Genomic DNA, 25267 nt, shown 5'->3' with positions numbered 1-25267 from the left:
ACAACTCTACTGCTACACCACCATGCCGAGACTTCTTAAGTAGATGTTTTAAAACATTATTTCTTTTATATGAGTATTAGTAAGTAGGTCAGAACCTTTCCCCCCCCCATCCCTATTGGCTCTTGTGATCATGTTACTGAGATGTCTTCTAGAAGTTGCAAAAAACTTTTAATATGTTTTTGCTAGACTTGCATGGAACGTTATTAGGAACATTACCATAGACCATCAGATTTATGTGACAACTACTGAGAAGTTTTTATACCAAGAATGAATTTTAGCAGACAAGTGGCAATTCTTTTGTAATGTATCTCCTCATTGTAGTTGCTCTAATTGCAAGAAAGTGAGAGAATGGAGTTAAAATTATAGATATTATCTGTCCAGCAAGCTTTTCAATAATGCATTCTATCTGAATTTTTTCTCGTGCTCTTGCTGTAATGAGGGAGTAGACGTTGATGATTTTGTTAAATGGTCTATAGTTAATGAGTTTTAGTCAAGTTTAATGAATTTCCGTGAATAATCCCAGTGGAAGTAAGGTTTTCAATTTTACCAATGACCACGGATGCAATTATACTCAATTTCCCATCTTGCTCACTCAATGAAGTTTTCTAAATGCAAACCAGGAGTTTAAGATTTTAGATTACTTTTTAACTTTAACTGCAGTTACTCTGTCATGTATCCAATGCAAGTAACAAAATGAGAATGTTGTTTAACATGCTGATCTTATCTTTCCTTTGAAGCCTCTTTGATTTAATGTGATTAAAATACATTTAGGTTTAGGCAGGGCTGCCAACATTGGGAGTGAGAAATTGTGAGAGACCAAGCCCGAGGGAGCGCAGCAACCTGGTGGGGGGGAAGAAGGGTGTGGGAGGGGGGAGTTTTTTGCATTTTTCAGCTTGAAATTGTGCAATCTGGAGCATACTGTAGCAAGTCTTTTAACTTACACTTGAATGCAATATTTATGCTTTAAATTGGATTAGTTATGAATAAGGTTAAGTTAAATTACATTCCACAGTAGAGACGGGCTCTGATCAACAGGTGCAGCACATGAATGATCCTAGTATATTCATGTATTCTGTTACCATTTCCTTCATTTTCCTAACAAATTGTCCTGAAGTCAGGATTTTCAGTATTTTGCTGTCTTCCTCTCAGCTGGGACTTTTCCAAAATGCAACGTCCAATAACTATATATTTAAGCAATATTATTCTATTAAAAGGGATCTTGAGAGGACATAATATTTTCTGTGGTATTCATAACACAACAATGATAAAAAGATCTTTGTTTTGATTGCACCTACCAACATGCATACATTATTATATTACAGTTAATATGTACCAAGGGTAAATTTTTGTTCCAATGCTCCCCATTCCCAATTACTTTTACATTGAAGTGATTGAAATCCAAGTGAAGTTTAAATGGCATCAGAAAAATAAAGCCTCCGGAATGGATGATGTTCATTACGTTGGTTGGAGTCAGTATCAGCACAATTACTATATTAAACTTTAAATCTTCAGATGTCCTGGTTCAAGCTAAAACTAAAGACAAATAATAACCTGCTCACACATTCCCCTGCAAGTATCCCTGTCACTCCTTTCAAATATGCCCCTTCTTTGAACAAGCTCTTAAATATCGCATCTGAATCAGTTTCCATCTGATTAAACTCCTTGAGGATGTTCATCTACGTGTTCAATTAATAAAACAACGAGATTGGGGACATTTCTATTCAACCTGCCAAAGGAATTTGGGGGGGGGTTAGAAATAGTCGGTGAGGTAAACTAACATTATAGTTGAGTGGCAAATGACAATAGTGTTCCCGTCCCAATATTTAACTGAATGAAATAATGGGTTATCGGGACTGTATGTTTTGATAAACAGCCTGACACCTTGCATATCATTTTAATATTACATTTATCCCATCCCCATGGATATTCAGGATTAATAAATTAAGGTTTTGTCAACTAATTACATAGAAACATAGAAACATAGAAAATAGGTGCATGAGTATGCCATTCGGCCCTTCGAGCCTGCACCGCCATTCAATATGATCATGGCTGATCATCCAACTCAGTATCCTGTGCCTGTCTTCTCTCCATACCCCCTGATCCCTTTAGCCACAAGGGCCACATCTAACTCCCTCTTAAATATAGCCAATGAACTGGCCTCAACTACCTTCTGTGGCAGAGAATTCCACAGATTCACCACTCTCTGTAAAAAATGATTTTCTCATCTCGGTCCTAAAAGACTTCCCCCTTATCCTTAAACTGTGACCCCTTGTTCTGGACTTCCCCAACATCGGGAATAATCTTCCTGCATCTAGCCTGTTCAACCCCTTAAGAATTTTGTAAGTTTCTATAAGATCCCCCCTCAATCTTCTAAATTCTAGCGAGTACAAGCCGAGTCTATCCAATCTTTCTTCATATGAAAGTCCTGCCATCCCAGGAATCAGTCTGGTGAACCTTCTCTGTACTCCCTCTATGGCAAATCAGGCTAATTACAAATCAATAACATTAGCCAACTCCGAAACACGAAGCGCTGAGCATTGGGATCCAGACATCATGGACAACTGGCCTCAGTTCCCCGCTCACATCTGGCAGTGCTCTCTGTCTGAACCAGGGGCCACGGAGCGTTTTTGGAAGTGGGGAGGCTGAGCAATCACGGATAACTGGCCTTGGGGGTACCCGGCGAGGGAGTGGAGCAACCGAGTGGAGGGAGGGTGTCCCCCCCTCCCATGCTAGGGACTCTTTGAAATTTGATGTATTAAAATCATGTTTTAATGCATGGTAGAAGTATGATTTCAATGTTTTTTGTATGGTATTTTTAAGACTGTACTGTGGCTGAGAGGAGGGCGTTGCAGGGAATTATAAAAACTGCGCAGATCATTACAAACGCCCAACTGCCCTCCTTGGATGACATATATAGGGCCCGATGCTTGCGCCGGGCCACAAATATCAAGCAGGACACATCCCACCCTGCCAACCACCTTTTTACTCTGCTACCCTCAGGGAGGCGATTCAGGACTCTGAAGGCTCGCACCGGTAGACTAAAGAATAGTTTCTACCCATGTGCGATAAAAGAGCTAAATTCCAACAGAGAATGCTGGGGAAGCAAAATGTAATTCTAAGAAATGCCGCCAAATTCTTTTAAATTCTTTTAAATTCTTTTAAAACACCTATTTATTTTTACTAATAAGTGTACATATGTGTCAATGGTTGTCGTGTTTGTATTGTTTTTAACCGGAGGAGATGTAATGGAATTTCGTTGCACAGTATTGTGCAATGACAATAAACGTATTCATTCATTCATTCATTCATTTAAGGGGTAACTTTTTCCACACAAAGGGTGGTGGGTGTATGGAACAAGCTGCCAGAGGAGGTAATTGAGGCAGGAACAAACCCAACATTTAAGAAACAGTTAGACTGATACATGGATAGGACAGGTTTGGAGGGTTATGGACTAAAAGCATGTAGTGTAGCTGGGACATGTTTTGCAGGTGTGGGCAAGTTGTGCCGGGCCTGTTTTCACACTGTATCACTCTATGACTACATTATACCTCCACCATGCATGAATGCTTCAAAATCAAGTGATCGAGTTTTATTGCCATATACTCAAGCATAGAAACGTAGAAAGTAGCAGGAAAAGGCCATTCGGCTCTTCGAGCCAGTACTGCCATTCAATATGATCATGGCTGTTCATCTAAAATCAGTACCTCTTTCCTGTGTTTTCCCCATATCTCTTGATTTCGCTAGCCCCAAGTGCTAAATGTAACTCTCTCTTGAAAACATCCAGTGAATTGGCCTCCACTGCCTTCTGTGGCAAATAATTCCACAGATTCACAACTCTCTGGGTGAAGAAAGTTTGTCCTCATCTCAGTCCTAACTGGCCTACCCCTTATTCTTAAACTGTGACACCTGGTTCTGAACTCCCCCAACATCGGGAACATTTTTCCTGCAGTTACAATAAGTGAAAATCTAGCAGGCAAGCAGGATGCTTTCTCCAGCCACCCCCATTTGAGGCCACTATCTTCCACCATTTCTACCTAGTGCTTGGTACTTACTTCCAGCAGACACTGCTGTCCTCCAGGATGCACCGAGCCGCAGCCTGATCCATGCCAGTCACCTGGCGAATTCGGCACAGAGACTCTCACGGCAGCGGTGCAACGCTTCCGACGCCTCCGACGGCCTGGGACTCTTGCACTGAGGCTGCTCCATGGCCAGAGCTGCAGCGAGCGACTCACCAGCCCGGCAAACACTGGCCAGCCCCGGCTCCCCATCCGCATCTGTCCCCGCTGCTGCCTCTGCTTCCATCCCTCCCTCAGCCCTGGCCCTCCAACACCCACGGCCCATGCAGTTGATATGAGTTTTGAAATTTTCGTTGTTCACAGAATTTCTCACGACAGAGCGTGAGAAATTTGTGATCAGCGTGGGAATTTGGCGAAATGCGTGATTCTCATGCTCAATGCATAAGAGTTGGCAGCCCTGGTTTAAGCTTATTATTGTCACGTGTACTGAGGTGCAGTGAAAAGCTTTATTGGTGCATTATATCTTCATTCTTCAATTCTTTTTCCTAGAAAGAAATAGGGCGGCACAGTGGTGCAGCAGGTAGAGCTGCTGCCTCGCAGCACCAGAGGCCTGGGCTCAATTCTGACTTCAGGTGCTGTCTGCGTGGAGCTTGCACGTTCTCCATGTAACCGCGTGGGTTTCCTTCGGATGCTCTGGTTTCCTCCCACACCCCAAAGACATATGGATTTGCAGGTTAATTCGCCCTCTGTAAATTGCCCCTGATGTATAGGAGGCGGATGAAAAATTGGGATGAAATCGAACTAGGGTGAATGATGGTGGGCGTGGACTCCGCGGGCTAAGGGGCCTGTTTTAATGCTGTATCTCTAAACTAAAAACATGAGGGCATAGCTTTGTGGGAGGAGGAAAGTTTAAAGGACATATGTGAGGCAGATTTTTTTTACACAGCATCTTAAAATAGTGGCGAGGTGCTATATGTTCCTGCTCAGCTATATTTTCCCAGTATACTTGTTTAATACAATAATTATTTAGTTACAGGGTCATAGAACTATACAGCAGAGAAACAGGCCTTCAGCCCACCTTGTCCATGCTGACCAAGTTGGCAGTCTAGGCTGGATCTATTTACTTGCATTTGGTCCGTATCCCTCAACGACAGTAGTGTGCTAAAGCAGAGTGAAAATTCACAGCCTGGCCTTTTCCAAACGCAGCATGAATGGGTGTAAATAACAGATGCTGCGCACAAATATAATTGTCAGTGTGGATGATACATTTTCAAGGTGATGTATGACTGTCGAGATACAGCAGGAACATTTAGCACCGCGCCACTATTTTAAGATGCTGTGTAAAAAAACCTTGCCTTTAAACATCTCCTTTAAACTCCCACAAAGCTATGTGGTGCATAGGGCGGCACAGTGGTGCAGCAGTAGTGTAAATGCCTTACAATGCCAGAGACCCGGATTTGTTCTTGACTACGGTAGCTGTCTCTACGGAGCTTGCAAGTTCTCCCTGTGACCGTAGGGGTTTTTTCCATTTTCCTCCCACATCCCAAAGATGTGCAAGTTTGGTGGCCGATTAGGAAAAGGGGAGATGCAAACAGACCTGGGTGTCATGGTACACCATTCATTAAAAGTAGGCATGCAGGTGCGGCAGGCAGTGAAGAAGGCGAATGGTATGTTAGCATTCATAGCAAAAGGATTTGAATATAGGAGCAGGGAGGTTCTACTGCAGTTATACAGGGTCCTGGTGAGACCACACCTGGAGTATTGCGTACAGTTTTGGTCTCCTAATCTGAGGAAGGACATTCTTGCCATAGAGGGAGTACAGAGAAGGTTCACCAGACTGATTCCTGGGATGTCAGGACTTTCATATGAAGAAAGACTGGATAGACTCGGTTTGTACTCGCTAGAATTTAGAAGATTGAGGGGGGATCTTACAGAAACTTACAAAATTCTTAAGGGGTTGGACAGGCTAGATGCAGGAAGATTGTTCCCGATGTTGGGGAAGTCCAGAACAAGGGGTCACAGTTTAAGGATAAAGGGGAAATCTTTTAGGACCAAGATGAGGAAAACATTTTTCACACAGAGTGGTGAATCTCTGGAATTCACTGCCACAGAAGGTAGTTGAGGCCAGTTCATTGGCTATATTTAAGAGGGAGTTAGATGTGGCCCTTGTGGCTAAAGGGATCAGGGGGTATGGAGAGAAGGCAGGTACAGGATACTGAGTTGGATGATCAGCCATGATCATATTGAATGGCGGTGCAGGCTCGAAGGGCCGAATGGCCGACTCCTGCACCTATTTTCTATGTTTCTATGTAGGTTAATCGGCTTCTGCAAAGTGTCCCTAGAGCATAGGATAGAACCAGTGTTGGTGAGGCCGCATTTAGAGTAATGTGTTAAATTTTGGACATCATGTTATAAGAAAGATGTCAAGCTGGAAAGGGTGCTGAAAGGATGTTGCTCAACTTGAGGCCCTGAGCTATGGGGAGAGGTTGAGCAGGCTAGGACTCTATTCCTTAGAGCGCAGGAGGATGAATTGTCTTTCTGATGTGGGAGGAAACCAGAGCACCCGGTGAAAACCCACACGGTCACTGGGAGAACATACAAACTCGGTACAGATAGCAACTGAGGTTAGGATAGAACTTGGGCCTATGGTGCTGTAAGGCAACAACTCCACTGCTTCATCACTGTGACGCCCCTAAGTGCGTTTAAATCGCGCAGGAATGCAGCGGGCGCTTGTGTGAACTTGCTTTAACTTTCCAGAGCAGCTGTGGCGTATAAATCATCCCAGCACTTCCCTCTCAAACGCCTGACCTCACTCGCTGTCATGTGATTGCCAGTACTTCCAGCCTGAAGCAGAATTAAATTGTTAGAAGACAAAGGGAAAAAAAGAAATCAAGAAAGAAATGTTTGCAAATTTTAATCATTTTGTGTTTTAAAATCCGCCCTCTATTCGTTTTAGTTGCTATGTTTCTTTTGGATCGGCACAATGGATCAGCTGCTAGATCTGCTGCCTCACAGCGCCGGAGCCCCTGGTTCAATCCTGGTCTCACGTGCTGTCTGTGTGTGGAGTTTGCACTTTCTCCCCGTAACCGCATGGGTTTCCTGCCGGTGTTCCGAATTCCTCCCACGTCCCAGAGGCGTGCAGGTTTGTAGGCCAATTGGCCTCTGTAAATTGCCCCGAGTGTGTACAGAGTGGATGAGAAAGTGGGATTACATGGAACTAGTGTGAATGGGTGATCGATGGTCGGTGTGGAATTGCTGGGCCGAAGGGTCTGTTCCCATGCTGTATATCCAAACTACAAAACAAAAAAAAAACAGAGACCATAGCTTTGTGGGAGGGGCAAAATTTAAAGGACATGTGCGAGGCAGTTTTTTCCCCACAGAACGTTCAAATAGTGACGTGGTACAAAATGTAATCCATGTTGATGAACTATTATTAAGCATCCATAAATGTATTGGTCTAGACTTAGGTTTATTATTGTCATGTTTACCGAGGTGCGGTGGAAAGCTTTGTCTTACATGCTGTCCAATCAGATCAGGCAATACTATACATAGATATAATCAAATCAAACTCAAGTGCAACAGGTAGATCAAAGGGGAAGATACAGAGTGCAGAATATAGTTCTCAGCATTGTAGCACACCAATTCGAGAGACAATGAGACAAGGTCCATAAGCTAGTATCCTAGCTTATGGAAGGACTATTCAGAAACCTGATAACAGAGGGGAAGAAGCTGTTCCTGAGTCTGTGGAGCTCAATTTATTGGGTCAAAATATAATTGGGTCGATAGGACTGCTTGTACAATTGGCAACACTTTAACTTGTAAGATGAATGTATCTTCTTCAAACCTCATGAATAAGGATACAAATCTAGCAACAATGTGACATTTGACAGTCACATTATTGCAACATTGTCTTGTATGACCATGCAAAATAGCATTATTGCAGTGACCTCCTTGTAGATGATTCCTTTGCTCAGGCTTACTTCCGTGACTCTTGTCAGAAGAATCTTTAGTTTAGTTTCGTTTAGAGATAGTGCGGAAACAGGCTCTTCGACCCACCGAGTCCACGCCGACCAGCGATTACCCCGCACGCTAGCACTACCCTACCCACTAGGGACAATTTACAATTCTTACTGAAGCCAATTAACCTACAAACCTGTTCGCCTTTGGAGTGTGGGAGGAAACCAGAGCACCAGGAGAAAACCCACGTGATCAAAGGGAGTATGTACAAACTCCACACAGGCAGCACCCAAAGTCAGGATCGAACCCGGGTCTCTGGAACGGAGCTGGAAGGGAGCAACTACCGCTGAGCCACCAATCCGCCCCTAGTCCTTTTTATTCTTATTGCAAGGGTCTTCATTGGTGGAAAATTGAAGATTTCTGTTCCAAGGGGTGGTGGTGGAGGCAGATATGATCCATATTCTCCAGAGACGCTGTCTGACCAACTGAAATATTTAGGGTAAGCTGGGGTACTGTTTAATTCACCTCTTCCCCATTGTGGACATTGGACTATCTCTGGAACTGGTGCACTACAATGGTGGGAACTATGCCGCGCGCTCTGTATCATCCCCTTTGCTCTATCTGAAAATAGACACAAAATGCTGGAGTAATTCAGCGGGACTGGCAGCATCTCTGGGGAGAAGGAATGGGTGACGTTTCGGGTCGAGACCCTTCTTCAGACCTATGCTCTACCTATTGTACTTGAGTTTGACTTGATTGTATTTATGTAGTGTTATCCTATGCGATCGGATAGCATGCAAAACAAAAGTTTTCACTGTTCCTCAGTACACGTGACAATAATAAACCTAAACCTAAAGAGTTGTATTTTTTAATAGAACTTTTCCTGTTAAAATCATACTTTCCAAATACTAGTGGCTTTGTGCGGGTACCCACAGGATATATGTTACAGCAGGAAATTTCTCTTCTTGTATCGTACTATTCTCCAGCACTTTGTATCTTTGTTTGCAGATATGATGATTGTGTGTACCCAGATCTGGTCGGCCCCAATTACAGGAGGGATGTGGAGGCCTTGGTGAGGGTGCAGAGAGGTTAATGGGAATGCTGGCTGGATTAGAGGGTATTAACGACAGGGAGAGGATGGACAGACGTGGATTATTATCTCTGGAATGCTGGAGGTTGATGGGAGACATGGTGGATGTATATAACATTATGAGAGGCATAGATAGGGTAAACAGTCGGAACCTTTTTCCCAGGGTGGAAATGTCCAGTGGGCACAGCTTTAAGGTGAGAGGGGTAAAGCTTGATTGTTGGGGGGCAAATAACTTTTGCATAGAGAGTTGTGAGTTCCTGGAACACGTTACGTGGTGGGGGAGGTGGGTGGTGGTGGAGGTAGATACGATCGTGGCGTTCATGAGGCTTTCGGATATGCATGGAATGGATTGATGTGGATCACGTGCAGGCAGAGGAGATTAGTTCATCATGTTCATCAAGGATATTGTGGGTCCAAGGTCCTATTCTTGTACTGTACTGTTCAATGGGAGACGTTTCGGGTCGAGACCCTTCTTCAGACTGATCAGAAGGTCTCGACTCGAAACGCCACCCATTCCTTCTCTCCAGAGATGCTGCCTGTCCTGCTGAGTTGCTCCAGCATTTTGTGTCCACCTTTGATTTAAACCAGCATCTGCAGTTCCTTCCTACACACTGTACTGTTCAATGTTGTAATAAATATAATGGATTAAGAAATGTGATAATAAGTTCATGTCATAGGAGCAGAAGTAGGCCATTCGGTCCATCTAGTCTACTCCACCATTCAATCGGTTGATCTATTAGCCCCATTCTCCTGCCTTCTCCCCCTTACCAATCGTATCTGTCAATCTCCACCTTAAAACACTTAATGACTTGGCCTCCACAGACGTCTGTGGCAATGTATTCCACGTGGCATTAACGGAGGCATTATTCAGCGTGACTAACTCTTCTGCTTAAGAATATTTAGTTAGAACAAAGGAGCATAAGGAAAGGCCAATAAGCGCGTTATCGTTCATAACTTTAGTGCTCCAACAGAGACGACCCAGCAACAGTCTAAACTCCAAGCCCTTCCCCACAACACACCCGGGGGGCTGTGAATCCATACGTTCTCCAATAGATCAATCTAAATACCCTCTGAGTAGAAGCATTATTTATTCAAGAACTGTTCTAAATTATTGCATTACTTGAAATATGTTTCCTGTGCATTATTGATCTGGTGCAATGGTCAGGGATGTACCTGACCGTAATCATTCAATCCGTTACACTTCTCTTTTAACCTTCTCCACTTCAAGAGTCAAGAGTGTTTAATTGTCATATATACCGACAACAGAATAATGAAATACTTACTTGCTGGGCGTGAAAACAGGCCCATCGGCCCACCAGGTCCATGCCGACCTGGTCACACTAGCTCTCTGTTATTCCACTTTCTCATTCACTCCCTACACGCTTGAGGCAATTTACAGAAACTGAATAACCTACAAACCCGCAAGCCTTTGGGATGTGGGAGGAAACCAGAGCGCCTGCAGAAATCCCTTGCGGTCACAGTGAGAAAGTACGAACTCCGCATAGGCAGCACCTGAGGGCATGATCGAACACTGGTCTCTGGTGCTGTAAGGCAACAGCTCTTCCGCCACATCTGATCTGCCTGCACGTGATCTATGTCCCTCCATTCCCTGCATATCCATGCACCTGTCCTGAAGCCTCTTAAACGCTATTATCGTATTTGCCTTCACCATCACCCCTGGCAGCACGTTCCACTTGCGGTAATCCAAGTGTAGTCAACCATTTCATTACAAAGTCTCTTCAGGGTCACAGTTGAATTTGACATTCGAACTGTCAACCCACTATTCTACGTGTCTCTCTAGTTATTAACATATTAACTTGTGAGGCCACATGCAGAGAATTGTGTTCAGTTTTGGGCATCACACATAGATACATAGACAATAGGTGCAGGAGTAGGCCATTCGGCCCTTCAAGCCAGCGCCACCATTCAATGTGATCATGGCTGATCATCCACAATCAGGACCCCGTTCCTGCCTTCTCCCCATATCCCTTGATTCCGCTAGCCCAAAGAGCTCTATCTAATTTTTTTTTAATTCATCCAGTGAATCAGCCTCCACTGCCTTCTGAGGCAGAGAATTCCACAAATTCACAACCCTCTGGGTGAAAAAGTTGTTCCTCATCTCAGTTCTAAATGGCCTACCCCTTATTCTTAAACTGTGGACCCTGGTTCTGGTCTCCCCCAACATCGGGAACATGTTCCCTACATCTAGCGTGTCCAATCCCGTAATAATTTTATATGTTTCTATAAGAATCCCTCTCATCCTAAATTCCAGTGAATACAATCCCAGTCGTTCCATTCTTTCATCATATGACAGTCCCGCCATCCCGGGAATTAACCTTGTGAACCTATGCAGCAGTCCCTCAATAGCAAGAATGTCCTTCCTCAAATTAGGAGATCAAAACTGCACACAATACTCCAGGTGTGGTCTCACCAGGGCCCTGTACAACTGCAGAAGGACATCTTTGTTCCTATGCTCAACTCCTCTCATTATGAATGCCAACATGCCATTAGCTTTCTTCACTGCCTGCTGTACCTGCATGCTTACTTTCAGTGACTGATGTACATGGACACCCAGTTCTCATTGTATTCCTGTCCAAGTCACCCTGCACCCTCATAGCATCCTCTTCACAGTTCAAACTGCCACCCAGCTTTGTGTCATCTGCAAATTTGCTAATGTTACTTTTAATTCCTTATCTAAATCATTAATCTATATTGTAAATAGCTGTGGGCCCAGCACTGAACCTTGCGGCACCCCACTAGTCACTGCCTTCCATTCTGAAAGGGACCCGTTAATCCCTACTCTTTGTTTCCTGTCTGCCAACCAATTTTCTATCCATGTCAATACCATGTCAATGTGCTCTAATTTTGCCCACAAATCTCCTGTGTGGGACCTTATGAAAGGCTTTCTGAAAGTCCAGGTACACTACATTCACTGGTTTTCCCTTGTCCATTTTACTTGTTACATCCTCAAAAAATTTCAGAAGATTAGTCAAGCATGATTGACTCCATCATCTTCCCCACCACTGATGTCTGGCTAACTGGTCTATAATTCCTTTCTCTCTCCCTCATTTCTTAAAAAGTGGGATAACATTAGCTACCCTCCAATCTACACGAACTGATACAGAATCTATAGAACATTGGAAAATGATTCCCAATGCGTCCATAATTCCCTGTTCACCTCATCTGCCATTTCCTTGCTCTCAATAATACATTCACCTGTTTCTGTCTTCAAGGGACCCACATTTGTTGTAACTAATAAGCATGTTATAGGAAAGATATTGTCAAGCTGGGAAGGGTGCAGAGAAGATAAGCGAGGATATTGCTAGGTCTCGAAGACCTGAGCTATAGGGACAGGTTGAGCAGGCTATTCCTTGGAGCGCAAGAGGATGAGGGGTGATCTTATAGAGGTGTACAAAATCATGATTTCATAAATTATGACAGTCTTGCCCAGAGTAGGGGAATCGAGAACCCGAGGGCATAGGTTTAAGGTGAGGGGGAAGACTTAATAGGAACCCGAGGGGTACCCTTTTTTTACACAAAGGGTGGTCGTTGTATCGTTTAGGCAGGTACTATTGTAACGTTTAAGAAACATTTAAACAGATAAAGGATAGGATAGGTTTAAAGGGATATGGGCTAAACGCAAGCAGGTGGGACTAGTGCTGATGGGACATGCTGATCGGTGTGGGCAACGGTCATTTCTGTGTTTTGTGACTATGAACTTAACTTCGGAAGCAGCGTGTGCGATTAAATCCATTTTAAACATCTCTGGGCTACCTCTATCCTCATTAAATATCTGTTGTTCTATCTTTCAAAATGCACAGTGTTTCTGGATAGAATTTTTAAATCAAATTTACAATGAAAAAACTCCTCAACTGATCCCATTTGGCCCATGCATCATGTGCCAGTATAAAATTTAATTTGCTATTAATCTGTTCAAACTAATTTCCTTGAAGGAATGCCAACTCTCTTTAATATAATCTTAATTTAGAGTTGGCTGCAAAATTAAAAAGATTGAATATTTTCAATAGTTTATAAACAATATTCAATAGTTTATTTGATAGATCAGATTATTCAGGAAAGACTCTGTACCCACATCCACTTTTTCTCCTCAATCCTCTTCGCCCCACCTAGACGCATACCATTTTGCCCTTTCCCCTTCCCCCAACACGTCCCACTTCCATTCCTTCCTCCAGCTTCACATTTCGCACATCTTCCTTCTCTCCTCATCTCACAATTTTTGTCTTTTCATCTCTGGCCTTTGTCCAACCATCTGCCTAGCAACCTCTTGCCTCCTCCCCCGTATCCACCTTTCACTGGCCAGGCTTTGTCTGGCCCCTTCCTCTTTTCCAGGTTCTCCCCGCCCCCACCACTACAATCAGTCTGAAGAAGGGTCACCTACCTAGAATGTTTAAGAAGGAACTGCAGATGCTGGAAAATCAAAGGTAGACAAAAGTGCTGGAGAAACTCAGCAGGTGCAGCAGCATCTATGGAGCGAAGGAAATAGGCAACGTTTCGGGCCGAAACCCTTCTTCAGACCTTCAGTCGGAGATTACCTTAATTTGGCATCATGTTTGGACATTGTGGGCTGAAAGGCTGGTTGTTGTGCTGTATTGTTCTATGTTCTATGACACAAATACTCATTGTCATACAGGTGAAGTGTTCCATTACTGTGACTACTGCATGGACAAGAAACGTCTCCTTCCCTGAAAATACCACAGGAACATGTGACCTGATGCAAGGGACAAATACGTCTCCAACAACACAAGCCAGCGACCATCAGCGCTGGTAAGTCCAAGTCATCATATCAAGCAAATCAAGGGTCAAGAGTCAAGAATGTTTTATTGTCATAAGTCCCAAACAGAACAATGAGATTCTTACTTGCCGTAGCACAACAGATATGTAAACACAGTATTCGGTAAACAATGTAATAAATGAAAAGAAGTTCAGTTGTGTGTGTGTGTGTGTATATATGTATATAGCGTGTCTATATATATGATAGTGATGTTTATGAGATTTTTAGATAGGCACATGAACAGGCATATATATATATATATATATATATATATATATATATATATGTGTGTGTGTATGTGTGTGTATATATATATATATATACGTGTGTGTGAGTGTGTCTATATGTGTGACACACACACACACACACATTATAAAACAGAGTTTGCACGTTCTCCCTGTGACCGTGGGTGGGTTTTCTCCGGGTGCTCCAGTTTCCTCCCACACTCCAAAGACGTACAGGCTTGTAAGGTAATTGGCCTCGGTATAATTGTAAATTGTTTCATAGTGTGTAGGATAGTGCTAGTGTACGGGGCGATCATTGGTCGGACTAGACTTGATGGGCTGAAGTGCCTGTTGCTGTGCTGTATCTCTAAAGTCTAAAGTAATTGTTCCTTGTGAAAAAAATGAGGATTGATTCCTCATTCCTATGTTGCAAAGGTTGTCTAATTCTCTCCTTCAACAGTAAAACTCTCTGCAGTTGTGATCAAAGCGTTCTGGGAGTCTGGCGCTACTGAATTATTCAGGGCGAAGTGTGATGGCTGGTGATAAGCAGATAAATCATATGTCAACTATTATCAAAACCACAGGAGGATATGAATTCTTTCCAATGTAATACTGTACAATGAGCATTTGACGGCACTGTGCCTGGACTCGCTGGAATTTAGAAGGATGAGAGAGTATTGAAACTTATCGAATAGTGAAAGGCCTGGATAGAGTGGATGTGAAGAGGATGTTTCCCTAGTGGGAGATTCTAGGACCAGAGTGCACAGCCTCAGAATAGAAGGACATATCTTGAAAGGAGATGAGGAATTAATTTTGTCAGTGGGTGGTGAATCTATGGAATTCATTGCCACAGTCGGCAATGGAGGCCAAATCATTGCATATTTTTTAAGCGGAGATTGACAGATTAGTAGATTCTTGACTAGTACGGGCGTCAAGGATTATGGGGAGAAAGCATGGAATTGGGAGGGAAAGATAGATCAGTCGTGATTGAATGGTGGAGTAGACTTGATAGGCCTGATTCTTCTAGAACTTATAGAAACATAGAAATTAGGTGCAGGAGTAGGCCATTTGGCCCTTCGAGCCTGCACCGCCATTCAATATGATCATGGCTGATCATCCAACTCAGTATCCCGTATGACTCAGTATGATCCTATGATGATAGACACAAAAAGCTGGAGTAACTCACCGGGTCAGGCAGCATCTCGGGAGGAAGAATAGGTGACGTTTTGGGCTGTAACCCTTCTTCATAATCTTAGACAGGTACATGGACAAGTAAAGTTTAGAAGGATATGGGACAAATGCAGGCATATTGGACTAGCTTAGATGGGGCATTTGGGTTAGTATGAACAAGTTGGGCCAAAGGGCATATTTCAGTGCTGTATGACTCTATGACTCTTCCTACACTCAGGGTCTTTCTGATGAGCTGAACAATGTAAGATCTAGGCAAAGTGACCTTAAATGTTTAGCTAAGTTTATTAGCGAATGATTAGATAAGAGCATCACTTGCAATCCTGTGGAAAATGGATAACATAAAATGGCCAATGATGGAAGAACCGGTAATTATATGACTACTGGCGTCAGATAGAGTAATTACTGAATCAATGAGCTGGCCACAGATAATCGTATAATAGTGAGGTATTAAATGGGTACGTTTCTGATGGTAGATCAGACGTTTCAAGGGTTAGTGCGGTCAACAAGACATTATTAATAACAGACTGAATGACGCTGATGGTGTACAAAAGCATGGGAGGAATAGAAGGGGCAAATGCACAGAGTCTTTTGCTCAGAATAGGGATTTCTACATGGTCAAGAAGGTGAATGGTTATGCTTGCTTCCACCAGTCCCGGCTTTCAGTATACGAGTCAGTCCGTGGGGGTGATCTTATAGAGTTGGACAAAATCATGAGAGGAATTGATAGGTTAAATGCACAGAGCCTTTTGCCCAGAGTAGGGGAATCGATGACCAAAGGACATAGGTTTAAGATGAGGGGGGAAGGTTTAATAGGAACTTGAGGGATAACTTTTTCCCACCAAGGGGGGTGGGTGTGTGAAACATGCTGCTGGAGGAGGGGGTTGAGGTAATTACTGTTGCAACATTTAAGAAACATTTAGACATGTGTATGGATAGGACAGATTTACAGGTATATAGGCCAAACGCAGGCAGGTGGGGCTAGGGTATAAGCGGCATGTTGGTCGGCATGGGCAACTGTATGACACAATGTCTCTATAAAACATGGCAATATTAACAAAACAGAAACACAAAGTTACTTAGCCGGTCAGGTAGCATCGATGGAGGACGTGGATAGGTAGATATGATAGTGATGTTTATGAGATTTTTAGATAGGCACATGAACAGGCAAGAAATGGAGGGATACAGACAGAGTGGGCAAATGGAACAAATTAGATTGGCAACATGGTCAGCGCAGATATTGTGGGCAGAAGGGCCTGTTCCTGCAGTGTGCTGTCCTATGTTCAATACTGAATGCTAGGTTCGCTTCAAAAGGCTGATTCTTTTAATTTCAAATCGAAAATTTATTTTGCAATAAATAATATGTACAAAACATAAAAACAGGCCAATGTCTTAAAACATTCTGAGTGTGTCTCTACATTCAATAATGCTAGTGTTATATCCAGTAGTGTTAGAACCTGTCTTGATACCAAACACCCTTGCCATTCATGTGCCCCCCTCCACCCCCTCCCAGGGGTGTTCAGTTGAGTTCAAATTAGATTAGAGTTACATCATGGAAACAGACCGTTTGCCCATGGAGTCCGTGCCGACCAACGATCACCTGTACACTAGCTCTATCCTACACACCAGGAGGAAATTTACAGAAGCCAATTAACCTACAAACCTGCTCCTCGATGTCCAGCAGCGGAAGGACTCTAGACTGTGGTTCTCCCCCACTGAGGCTTCGCATTGGAAGCACCAAGCTTCAGCTCGTCCCTCAGCACGTACTCCTGCAGTTGAGACAAGTCCGCTCCTGTCTCTGGTTTATCTGTTCTTATCTTTATTTGTTTATTGATCATGAGCTTGCATTCGATCGGGTCACCTTAGAGTTATCAGTATCATCTCCACCCAGTAAACCTTCTGACAGCTCGTGTCTTATACGCTTCATGTTAGCTCGAAAGCTCAGATATTAAACACATCCCCTGGCTGTTTCAGATTATCTCCACTCCCAAGTAATTTTTATTATAATATTGCTCTTGTGACCATGTGTGCATTAGTCATAGAATCACACAGCGCGGAATCTGGCCAACTCGGCCACGCTGACCAAGATGCCCTATCTACGCTAGTCCCACTTACCAGTGTTTGGCCCGTGCCCTTCTAAACCTTGCCTATCCATGTACCTGTCCAAATCTTTTTTTAAAGACTGCTATGGTACCTGCCTCAACTACCTCCTCTGGTAGCTCGTTCCATATACTCACCACTCTCTGTGTGAAAACATTTGCTCCACAGGTTCTCAGTAAATCTTTTCCCTCTCGCTCTAATGCCCTCTAGTTCTTGATTTCTTAACCACGATTAAGATAGTGTGCATTTCTCCCACGTAGGTCCCTTAGGTTCCTATTAAATCTTTCCCCTCTCACCTTAAACCTATGTCCTCTAGTTATTGACCTATGTCCTCTAGTTCCCCTGCCCTACGTAAAAGACTGTGCATTCACCCTACGAATTCCCCTCAAATTTTATACAAATTATTTTCCATTGCCAGAAGGCCCTGTTTCTATGCTGTTATGTAATGATTATGATTTTAACACATCTGTTGTGCAATGCTCCGTGTTCCAGAGGGTGGATATTAAGGTTGAAACAAAGCTGGTTCCAATTTCCTCGTGCGACGAGTTTTCACTCCTCGTTGAGGAGATTGTGCCGGATCACCACTGAAGCACTTCCAGCAACAAGTACACTTTGCAGCTGTGTCTAGGTGCCCAGGGACTCTTGCACGCCGATCCACACTTCCACACAACACCTGACAGCAAAGCCTGCTTCCTCCCCTTAATGATTTTGGCTGAGACTGTTCAGTTGCAAGATTACAATCTTAAAATCTAATTTTAAAATGTTAAGGATGAGGGCGATTAATGTTTGATTGTTGCTGGTTTTAGGTTTAGGTTTATTATTGTCACATGTGCCGAATATATTATTATTATTATTGTTATTATTTTTGTAATGTGTACCGATGACCCCTTTTTTTTAACCCAAAATGGCAGCATCCTTTTTCTCCAGAGATGCTGCCTGACCCACTGAGTTACTCCAGCACTTTGTGTCTTCCTTTGACCTAAATCAGCATCTGCAGTTCTTTGTTTCTACAGTTTAGTTTAGTTTATTATTGTGACGTGTACCAAGGTACAGTGAAAAGTTTTTTAGTTGCATGCTATCCAGTCAGCAAAAAGACTATACATGATTACAATCGATCCATTTACAGTGTATAGATACATGATAAGGGTATAATGTTTAATGCAAGGTAAAGTCCGATTAAAGATAGTTGATGGTCTCCAAAGAGGTAGATGAGAGGTCAGGACCGCTCTCTAATTGGTGAGAGGATAGTTCAGTGTTCATGATGGTCTGTGTTGTGTCCACAATTTCTGCAATTTCTTGCTATCTTGGATGGAGCTGTTGGTTTGGTTTAGTTTAGTATTGTTTAGTTTATCATGTGTACCAAGGTAAACTGAAAAGCTTTTGCTTGCGTGCAATTCAGACAAAGAAAGACTATATATAAATATAATCAACCCATCTATAGTACACAGATACAGGATAAAAGGTACAACATTCAGTGCAAGATATAACATTGAAGTCTGATTAAAGATAGTTCAAAGATCACCAACGAGGTAGGTGAGAGCGTGCTCTAGCGGGTAAGAGGAAATGAAAGTGAAAAGCTTTGCTTTGCAGCTATCCACAGATCAGACATACCATACATAGATGCAACCAGTGCAAACTTAAGTGCATTAGGGAGGGCAAAGGGGAAGATACAGAGTGGAGAATATCATTCTGAGCATTGTAGTGCATCAGATGAAGCAGACAAAAATGCTGGAGAAACTCAGCGGGTGAGGTAGCATCTATGGAGCAAAGGAAATAGGCAACGTATCATGTCGAGACCCTTCTTCAGACTGAAGAAAGGTCTCGACCCGAAACGTTGCCTGTTTCCTTCTTGATAAGTTTCAAAGTGATCCTCCTCATCCTTCTGAACTCCAAACTTATGGTCATATATCCTGATAAGTAAAGAATGAGTACAACAGATATGTAAACATTGTACTCTCTATACACCATAATACACATACACACTATATAGAGTGTGGAGAGGATATTTCCAGTAATAGGAGTGTCTCGGACCAGAGCGCACGGCCTGAGAATAAAGGGATGCACCTTTAAAAAGATGAGTAGAAATGTCTTCAGCCAGAGGTTGGTGAATCTGTGGAGTTCATTGCCGCAGACGGTGGTGGAGGTCAAGTCATTGGGTGTCTTTAAGACAGAGATTAACGATTCTTGATTAGTAAAGGTGTCAAAGGTTACAGGGAGAAGGCAGGAGAATGGGGTTGAGAGGGAAAGATATATCAGCCATGATCCAAGGGCAGAATAGACTCAATGGGCCGAATGGCCTAATTCTGCTCCTCTGACATGAATTTATGACCTTATGAACAATAAAACACACTTCCTGACTCTCTTGCTTGTTCTGTGTAGGGGAAGACATTTTACTGAATTGAATATTCAAATCATACGTTGAACATTTTTTTGCCACTGGTATTGTGTTTGCGATGCATAGCAAGACGCACGTGTGTGATAATGACAATGAAAGATCACGTCCGTCGCTTGCCGTATTTAATTAGGTCAATGCATTTATTTTATGATTTGCTAGCTGTTTTTATCTGACAGAGCTCCCAAGGCTCTCTGGGGACGACAAGATAGGTTGCTAATTTAAATTCAGGCATTGGCACGGGCATTTAATTGAGGCGAGAACAAATGCAATCATTGGATGTTTTATAAACATTTTGAAGCTGGTCTCAAAGATTAAAGCAGCACTAATTAGTTTCTTGAAGTCAATGTGCATTGATGGACATTTGCCTCTGAGCCAGGATACTTCAAGGATTCAAGGCCGAGAATAGGTACTTCATCTCAAGAGGCAAGAGTGTTTGGAGATACAAGGAACTGCAGATGCTAATTTGCCAAATAGGGCACAAGGTGCTGGAGTAACTCAGCGGGGCAGGCACCATTTCTGGAGAATATGAAGAGGAGGCATTTTGTGTCGGGACCCTTTCTCAGACTGTCATTAATAGTCATGGGTACCGAAAATGGACCAATGAAATTCTAACTTGCAGCAGCATAACAAGCTTGAAAACACCGCCGGACACAAAATGCTGGAGTAACTTGGCGCGTCTCTGGAGAATATGGGAGGTGACATATCAGGTTGAGACCCTGCTTTGGACTGATTGCAAGGTTGTGGGGGGGGGGGGGGGAAGCTGCAAGAGTGAAGGGGCAGGACAAAGCAAAGCAGGTCATCGGTGAACACAGATGAGGGGGGGGGGTTGATCGGCAGATGGTTGGACAACAGCCACAGATGAACAGACAGAAGGTGTGAGGCAAAAGGATTAGAGAGTTGTGAATTGTGTAGCTAGAGGATTGATGAGGTGCCAATTGTTTAGGAATGTAGGTGGAGGAGGAGGGGAGGGCAGAGATAGTTGCAAGAAGGGTTTCGGCCCGAAACGTCGCCTATTTCCTTCGCTCCATAGATGCTGCTGCACCCGCTGAGTTCCTCCAGCAATTTTGTGTACCTTAGTTGCAAGGACAGCCTTGGCTTATGGGTGGGGAAAGAAAGGGTGGGGGGGGGTAATGCAGGTGAAAGGGGGGGGGGGGGGTTAGATCTGATGAGTTCAGTTCGATCATGTGTCTTTTACTGACCACAGAATGAATAAGCGGCGCTGGATAGAGAACAGGAACAACACCTAAAGTCTTTCAGTGTTCTATTCGCCTTCTAATATGCCGTGAAAAATTGCAGTATGAATAACAACAGTCAATCGACAATAAAATAAACATTTCTCTCCCTTAACTCCTCTCCAGTGTTTCCAATAGGTTGTTTAACCTGGTATTCCGTACAGTAATTCGATAAACTCAGTTTGTATTTTTTAATAATAAGTATGATATTTGAAATTCACGACCTAAACAATCATCATACAAGTCTGAGGTTTCAGTCCGAAACATTGCCTATTGATCAGTCTGAAGAAGGGTTTTTGGCCCGAAACGTTGCCCATTTCCTTCGCTCCATAGATGCTGCCTCACCCGCTGAGTTTCTCCAGCATTTTTGTCTATCTTCGATTTTCCAGCATCTGCAGTTCCTTCTTAAACATTGTACAAGTCTTATTCTCTTTAGACTTTAGATTTTAGAGTGTAGTGTAGATGGTGTCGATGATGGGGAGTCTGGTCTGTGGGATGGACTGGGCTACATGTACAACTCTCTGCAATTTCTTATAGCCTTGAGCAGAGCTGTTTCCAAACCAAGCTGTGATGCAACCCGACAGTACGTTTCCTATGGAGCATCTACAGAAGTTCGTAAGAATCATTGGAGACATGCCGAGTTTCCTCAGTCTCTTGAGGAAATAAAGGCATTAGTGTGCCTTTGTGGTTGTCCCTTGAGATCACGACAGTGTGGCAGGTGACAGTGCGATGGAGTTGTGTACTCTGTGCAGCTTGAGATAGAGATTGCCGTGCTTTGTACAATCTGACTGTTTAGTGTAGTGTCCATTATTTTGGAGATACAGGCCCTTCAGCCCACTGTCAAAACTGGCCATTCGGCCCACCGAATCCATGCCGACCATCCTGACACCAGTTCTATCCTACACCCGAGGGGCAATTTACTGAAGCCAATTAACCTACAAAGCCGCACGTCTTTGGGATGTGGGAGGAAACCGTAGCACCAGAGAAAACCCACCCGGTCACAGGAAGAACGTGCAAACTCCACACACACACACACAGCACCTGAGGTCATGATCGAACCCGAGTCTTGGGCGCTGTGTGGCAGCAACTCTACCGCTGCGCCACTGTGCCACCCGACTGCTGTAACTCTGCAGTGATTGTACTTTGCGAGTCTCCATGCTCTGATAACCTTTGGAGACCTCTGCAACCTTAGACATTGTCTGCTGCTTGATAACCCGATAGGTATTGATGTACGCTGCACGACTGATTAAAATCGCTCATTGTTCAGCTCGGTGCAAGTGAGCTGTGAGTGAAAATTGACGTTTAGTCTTGTTTCTGCACAACGATCCAACCACAGATCCTCAGGGAGTGTCCTTGCCAAGATATTTTTTTAATCTAAATTAACTACCTGTTATTTTCCAGTCAATGTTTTGGCTGGCTTTTCTGAAACAGATGTTGCGTTCTCCTCCACTAATTCATCATCTGTGTGACCTAATCATGCTCATTCCTGTAGCTGTCTAGCCTCAACTATCTTCTCTCACCCCACCCCTCGTTATTTCTCTGATGATTGAGATGATTAATTGAAAGATACAGCACGGGAGCCGGCCCTGCGGCCCACCGAGGCCACCACGACCATCGATCACCAGTTCACACTAGTTCTACATTATACCACTTTCTCGTCCACTCCCCTCCCTACACTCCAGCGGCAATTTACAGACGGCCAATTAAGCTGTAAACCCGCACGTCTTTTGGGATGTGGGAGGAAACCGGAGCACCCGGAGGAAATACACAAATATTATATTTATGTATAGTATTATCGGATCTGTTTGGCTGGACATGCAAAGCTTTTCACTGTACTCTGGTACACGTGACAATGATAAACATTAACCCTGAATGTCCACAATAGGGTAGAGGTGAATCGTGCAGTACCCAAGTTTACGATATGTAAAGCAAAGGGGCAGATACAGAGTGCAGAATATCGTTCTCAGAATTGTAGCGCATTGGTTCCAGAGACAAATATGGAAAATCAGTATGCAATATCCCTGTGGTAATCTTAGTTTAGTAGATAGTGACAGAGCATTTACTGTAAAATTAGGTTTTTGCATTCATGTTTGCTTTGCGCTTTACATGGTCATTTGCAGAAGAGGATTACTAATCTCCCGCTGTTACAGCTAATCAGGCCTTCATTCACTGTTGTTCCATCAGGAAACGCAAAACATAAAACTAAGTGCAATTACTTATTAATTAGCATTTCACATTATTTCTGTGCATTTTATGTCTGAAGATTGTTTCTTTTATGTTTTCTCGATTGCCTGTTAAAATCGTGCTCTTGTGGAAAGTATCATCGGTAGATTAGGTTTTTAAAATGCTGACAATAAAAGTAATTTTTCTGAGGCAATCTTCGTTTCGCTAATGCTGGAAAGATGTGTAAAATTGTAATCTCTGTTTAGACATTCTGTGTGCATGCCTCTACTTGTTTTAAATTGATGTAGTGTTTGTTCAACATCACTCACTAGCAACTGGGAAGTAGAGGCATGGAGTCAGGCAGTGTGGAAACAGGCCCTTCAGCCCAACTGTGCTGTCCAAGATGCCCCATCTATACTAGTCCCACCTGCCTGCGCTTGGCCCATATCCTTCAAAACCTTTCCTATCCATGTACCTGTCCAAATGTCTTTTACAGAACCATAGTCTTATACAGCGTGCAAACAGGCCCTTTGGCACAACTTGCCCACACCGACCAAGATGACCCATCTACAGTAGTCCCACATGCCTGCGTTTGCCCCATATCCTTCCAAACCTGTCCTATCTAAATACCTGTCTAATTGTTTCGTAAACGTTGCAATAGTCCCTGCCTCAGCCACCTCCTCTGGCAGCTCGTTCCATACATCCACCGTCTTTTGTGTGGAAAAAGTTCCTATTCTATCAGTCCCACTTCACCCTAAATCTAAGTCCTCTGGTTCTTGATTCCCCTACTCTGGGCAAGAGACTTTGCGTCTACCCAATCTATTCCTCTCATGATTTTATACAACTCAATAAGATCACCTGTTATCCTCCTGCGCTCCAAGGAATAGAGTCCTAGACTGCTCAACCTCTCCCTAGAGCTCAGACCATCAAGTCCTGGCATTATCCTCGTAAATCTACTCTGTACCCTTTCAAACTTGACAACATCTTTACTGTAAGACATCGCTCGAAATGCGGCATCACTAACGTCTTACTATATATAACTGAAACATATCCTCCCAACTTCTATACTTAATACCCTGACTGAACACATTTTTTATTAATTTTCCATGACACCTTACTTCTTATAGTATTTCAGAGAGGCATTGGCCTTTCTTAGATAACATGTCTGCATTTTTCTCCTGTATCTTGTCTGGATTTTTCCTGGCCCACCTTTCTGGTCTGTTTGTGTCTTGCCAAAACTCCTGAGAAATACAAACTTCCTAATCATGGATCTTGGCTCCAGTCCCATAAACGAGAGTCACTGTGGGTGACAACTTATATAACTGCAACATGATCTCCCAACTTCGATACTCAATACTTTGCCTGATGAAGGCCAATATGTTCAGTGCATTTTTGACCACCTTATCTAACCACCTTAGCTGAGTTGGATGATCAGCCATGATCATATTGAATGGCGGTGCAGGCTCGAAGGGCCGAATGGCCTACTCCTGCACCTATTTTCTATGTTTCTACCTGCGACACCACCTTCAAGGAACTATGTACCTACATCCTAGATCCCTCTGCTCTGCAGCATTCCCCAGAGTCCTTCCACTCACTGTGTACATCATGCCCATGTTAGTCTTTCCAAAATGCAACACCTCACATTTCTCTGTATTAAATTCCATCAACCATTTCTTAGCCCACCTGACCAATCGATCAAGATCATTGTAGCTCATACCCTCCAATCACCTCCTCAAGGGGTGACCTGATAGAAGTATATAAAATTATGAAAGGCATAGAAATGGTAGACAGTCACACCTTTTCCCCATTATGGGAATATCAAAGAATAGAGGCTTCACTTTAAGGTGAAAGGGGCAAAGTTTAACGATGTGTGGGGCATGTTTTATAAACAGAGGGTGGTGGGTGTCTGGAACGTGCTGCCAGGAATGGTAGTGGAGGCAGATACGATAGTGGTGCTTAAGATGCTTTTAGATAGGCACAAAATGCAGGAATAACTCAGCAGGACAGGCAGCATCTCTAGTTGTCTCAGGTCGAGACCCTTCTTTAGACAACTGTGTTTTTAGATAGGCACGTGGATATGCAGGGAATGGATGGACATGGATCACATGCA

General features: G+C 43.4%; 1 protein-coding gene across 4 annotated transcripts in view; it reads left to right on the top strand.

Moving 5' to 3' along the window:
- Positions 1-25267, top strand: part of ndst1 (N-deacetylase and N-sulfotransferase 1) — a 107902-nt gene that overhangs the window by 14538 nt on the left and 68097 nt on the right. For 2 of the 4 annotated variants that reach the window (XM_033029748.1, XM_033029742.1), the window contains exon 2: positions 13715-13848. The gene's annotated coding sequence lies outside the window, so the exon portion shown is untranslated. Of the gene's footprint in view, positions 1-1233; positions 1245-6899; positions 6919-13714; positions 13849-25267 lie in introns of those variants that run through there. The other 2 variants (XM_033029743.1, XM_033029744.1) reach the window with 2 other exon arrangements.

This window comes from Amblyraja radiata, chromosome 11 (genome assembly GCF_010909765.2).
Source record: "Amblyraja radiata isolate CabotCenter1 chromosome 11, sAmbRad1.1.pri, whole genome shotgun sequence".
Lineage (NCBI taxonomy): Eukaryota > Metazoa > Chordata > Chondrichthyes > Rajiformes > Rajidae > Amblyraja > Amblyraja radiata.
The sequence above is the reverse complement of the archived record's forward strand: the minus strand, read 5'-3'. Positions and strand labels throughout refer to the sequence as shown.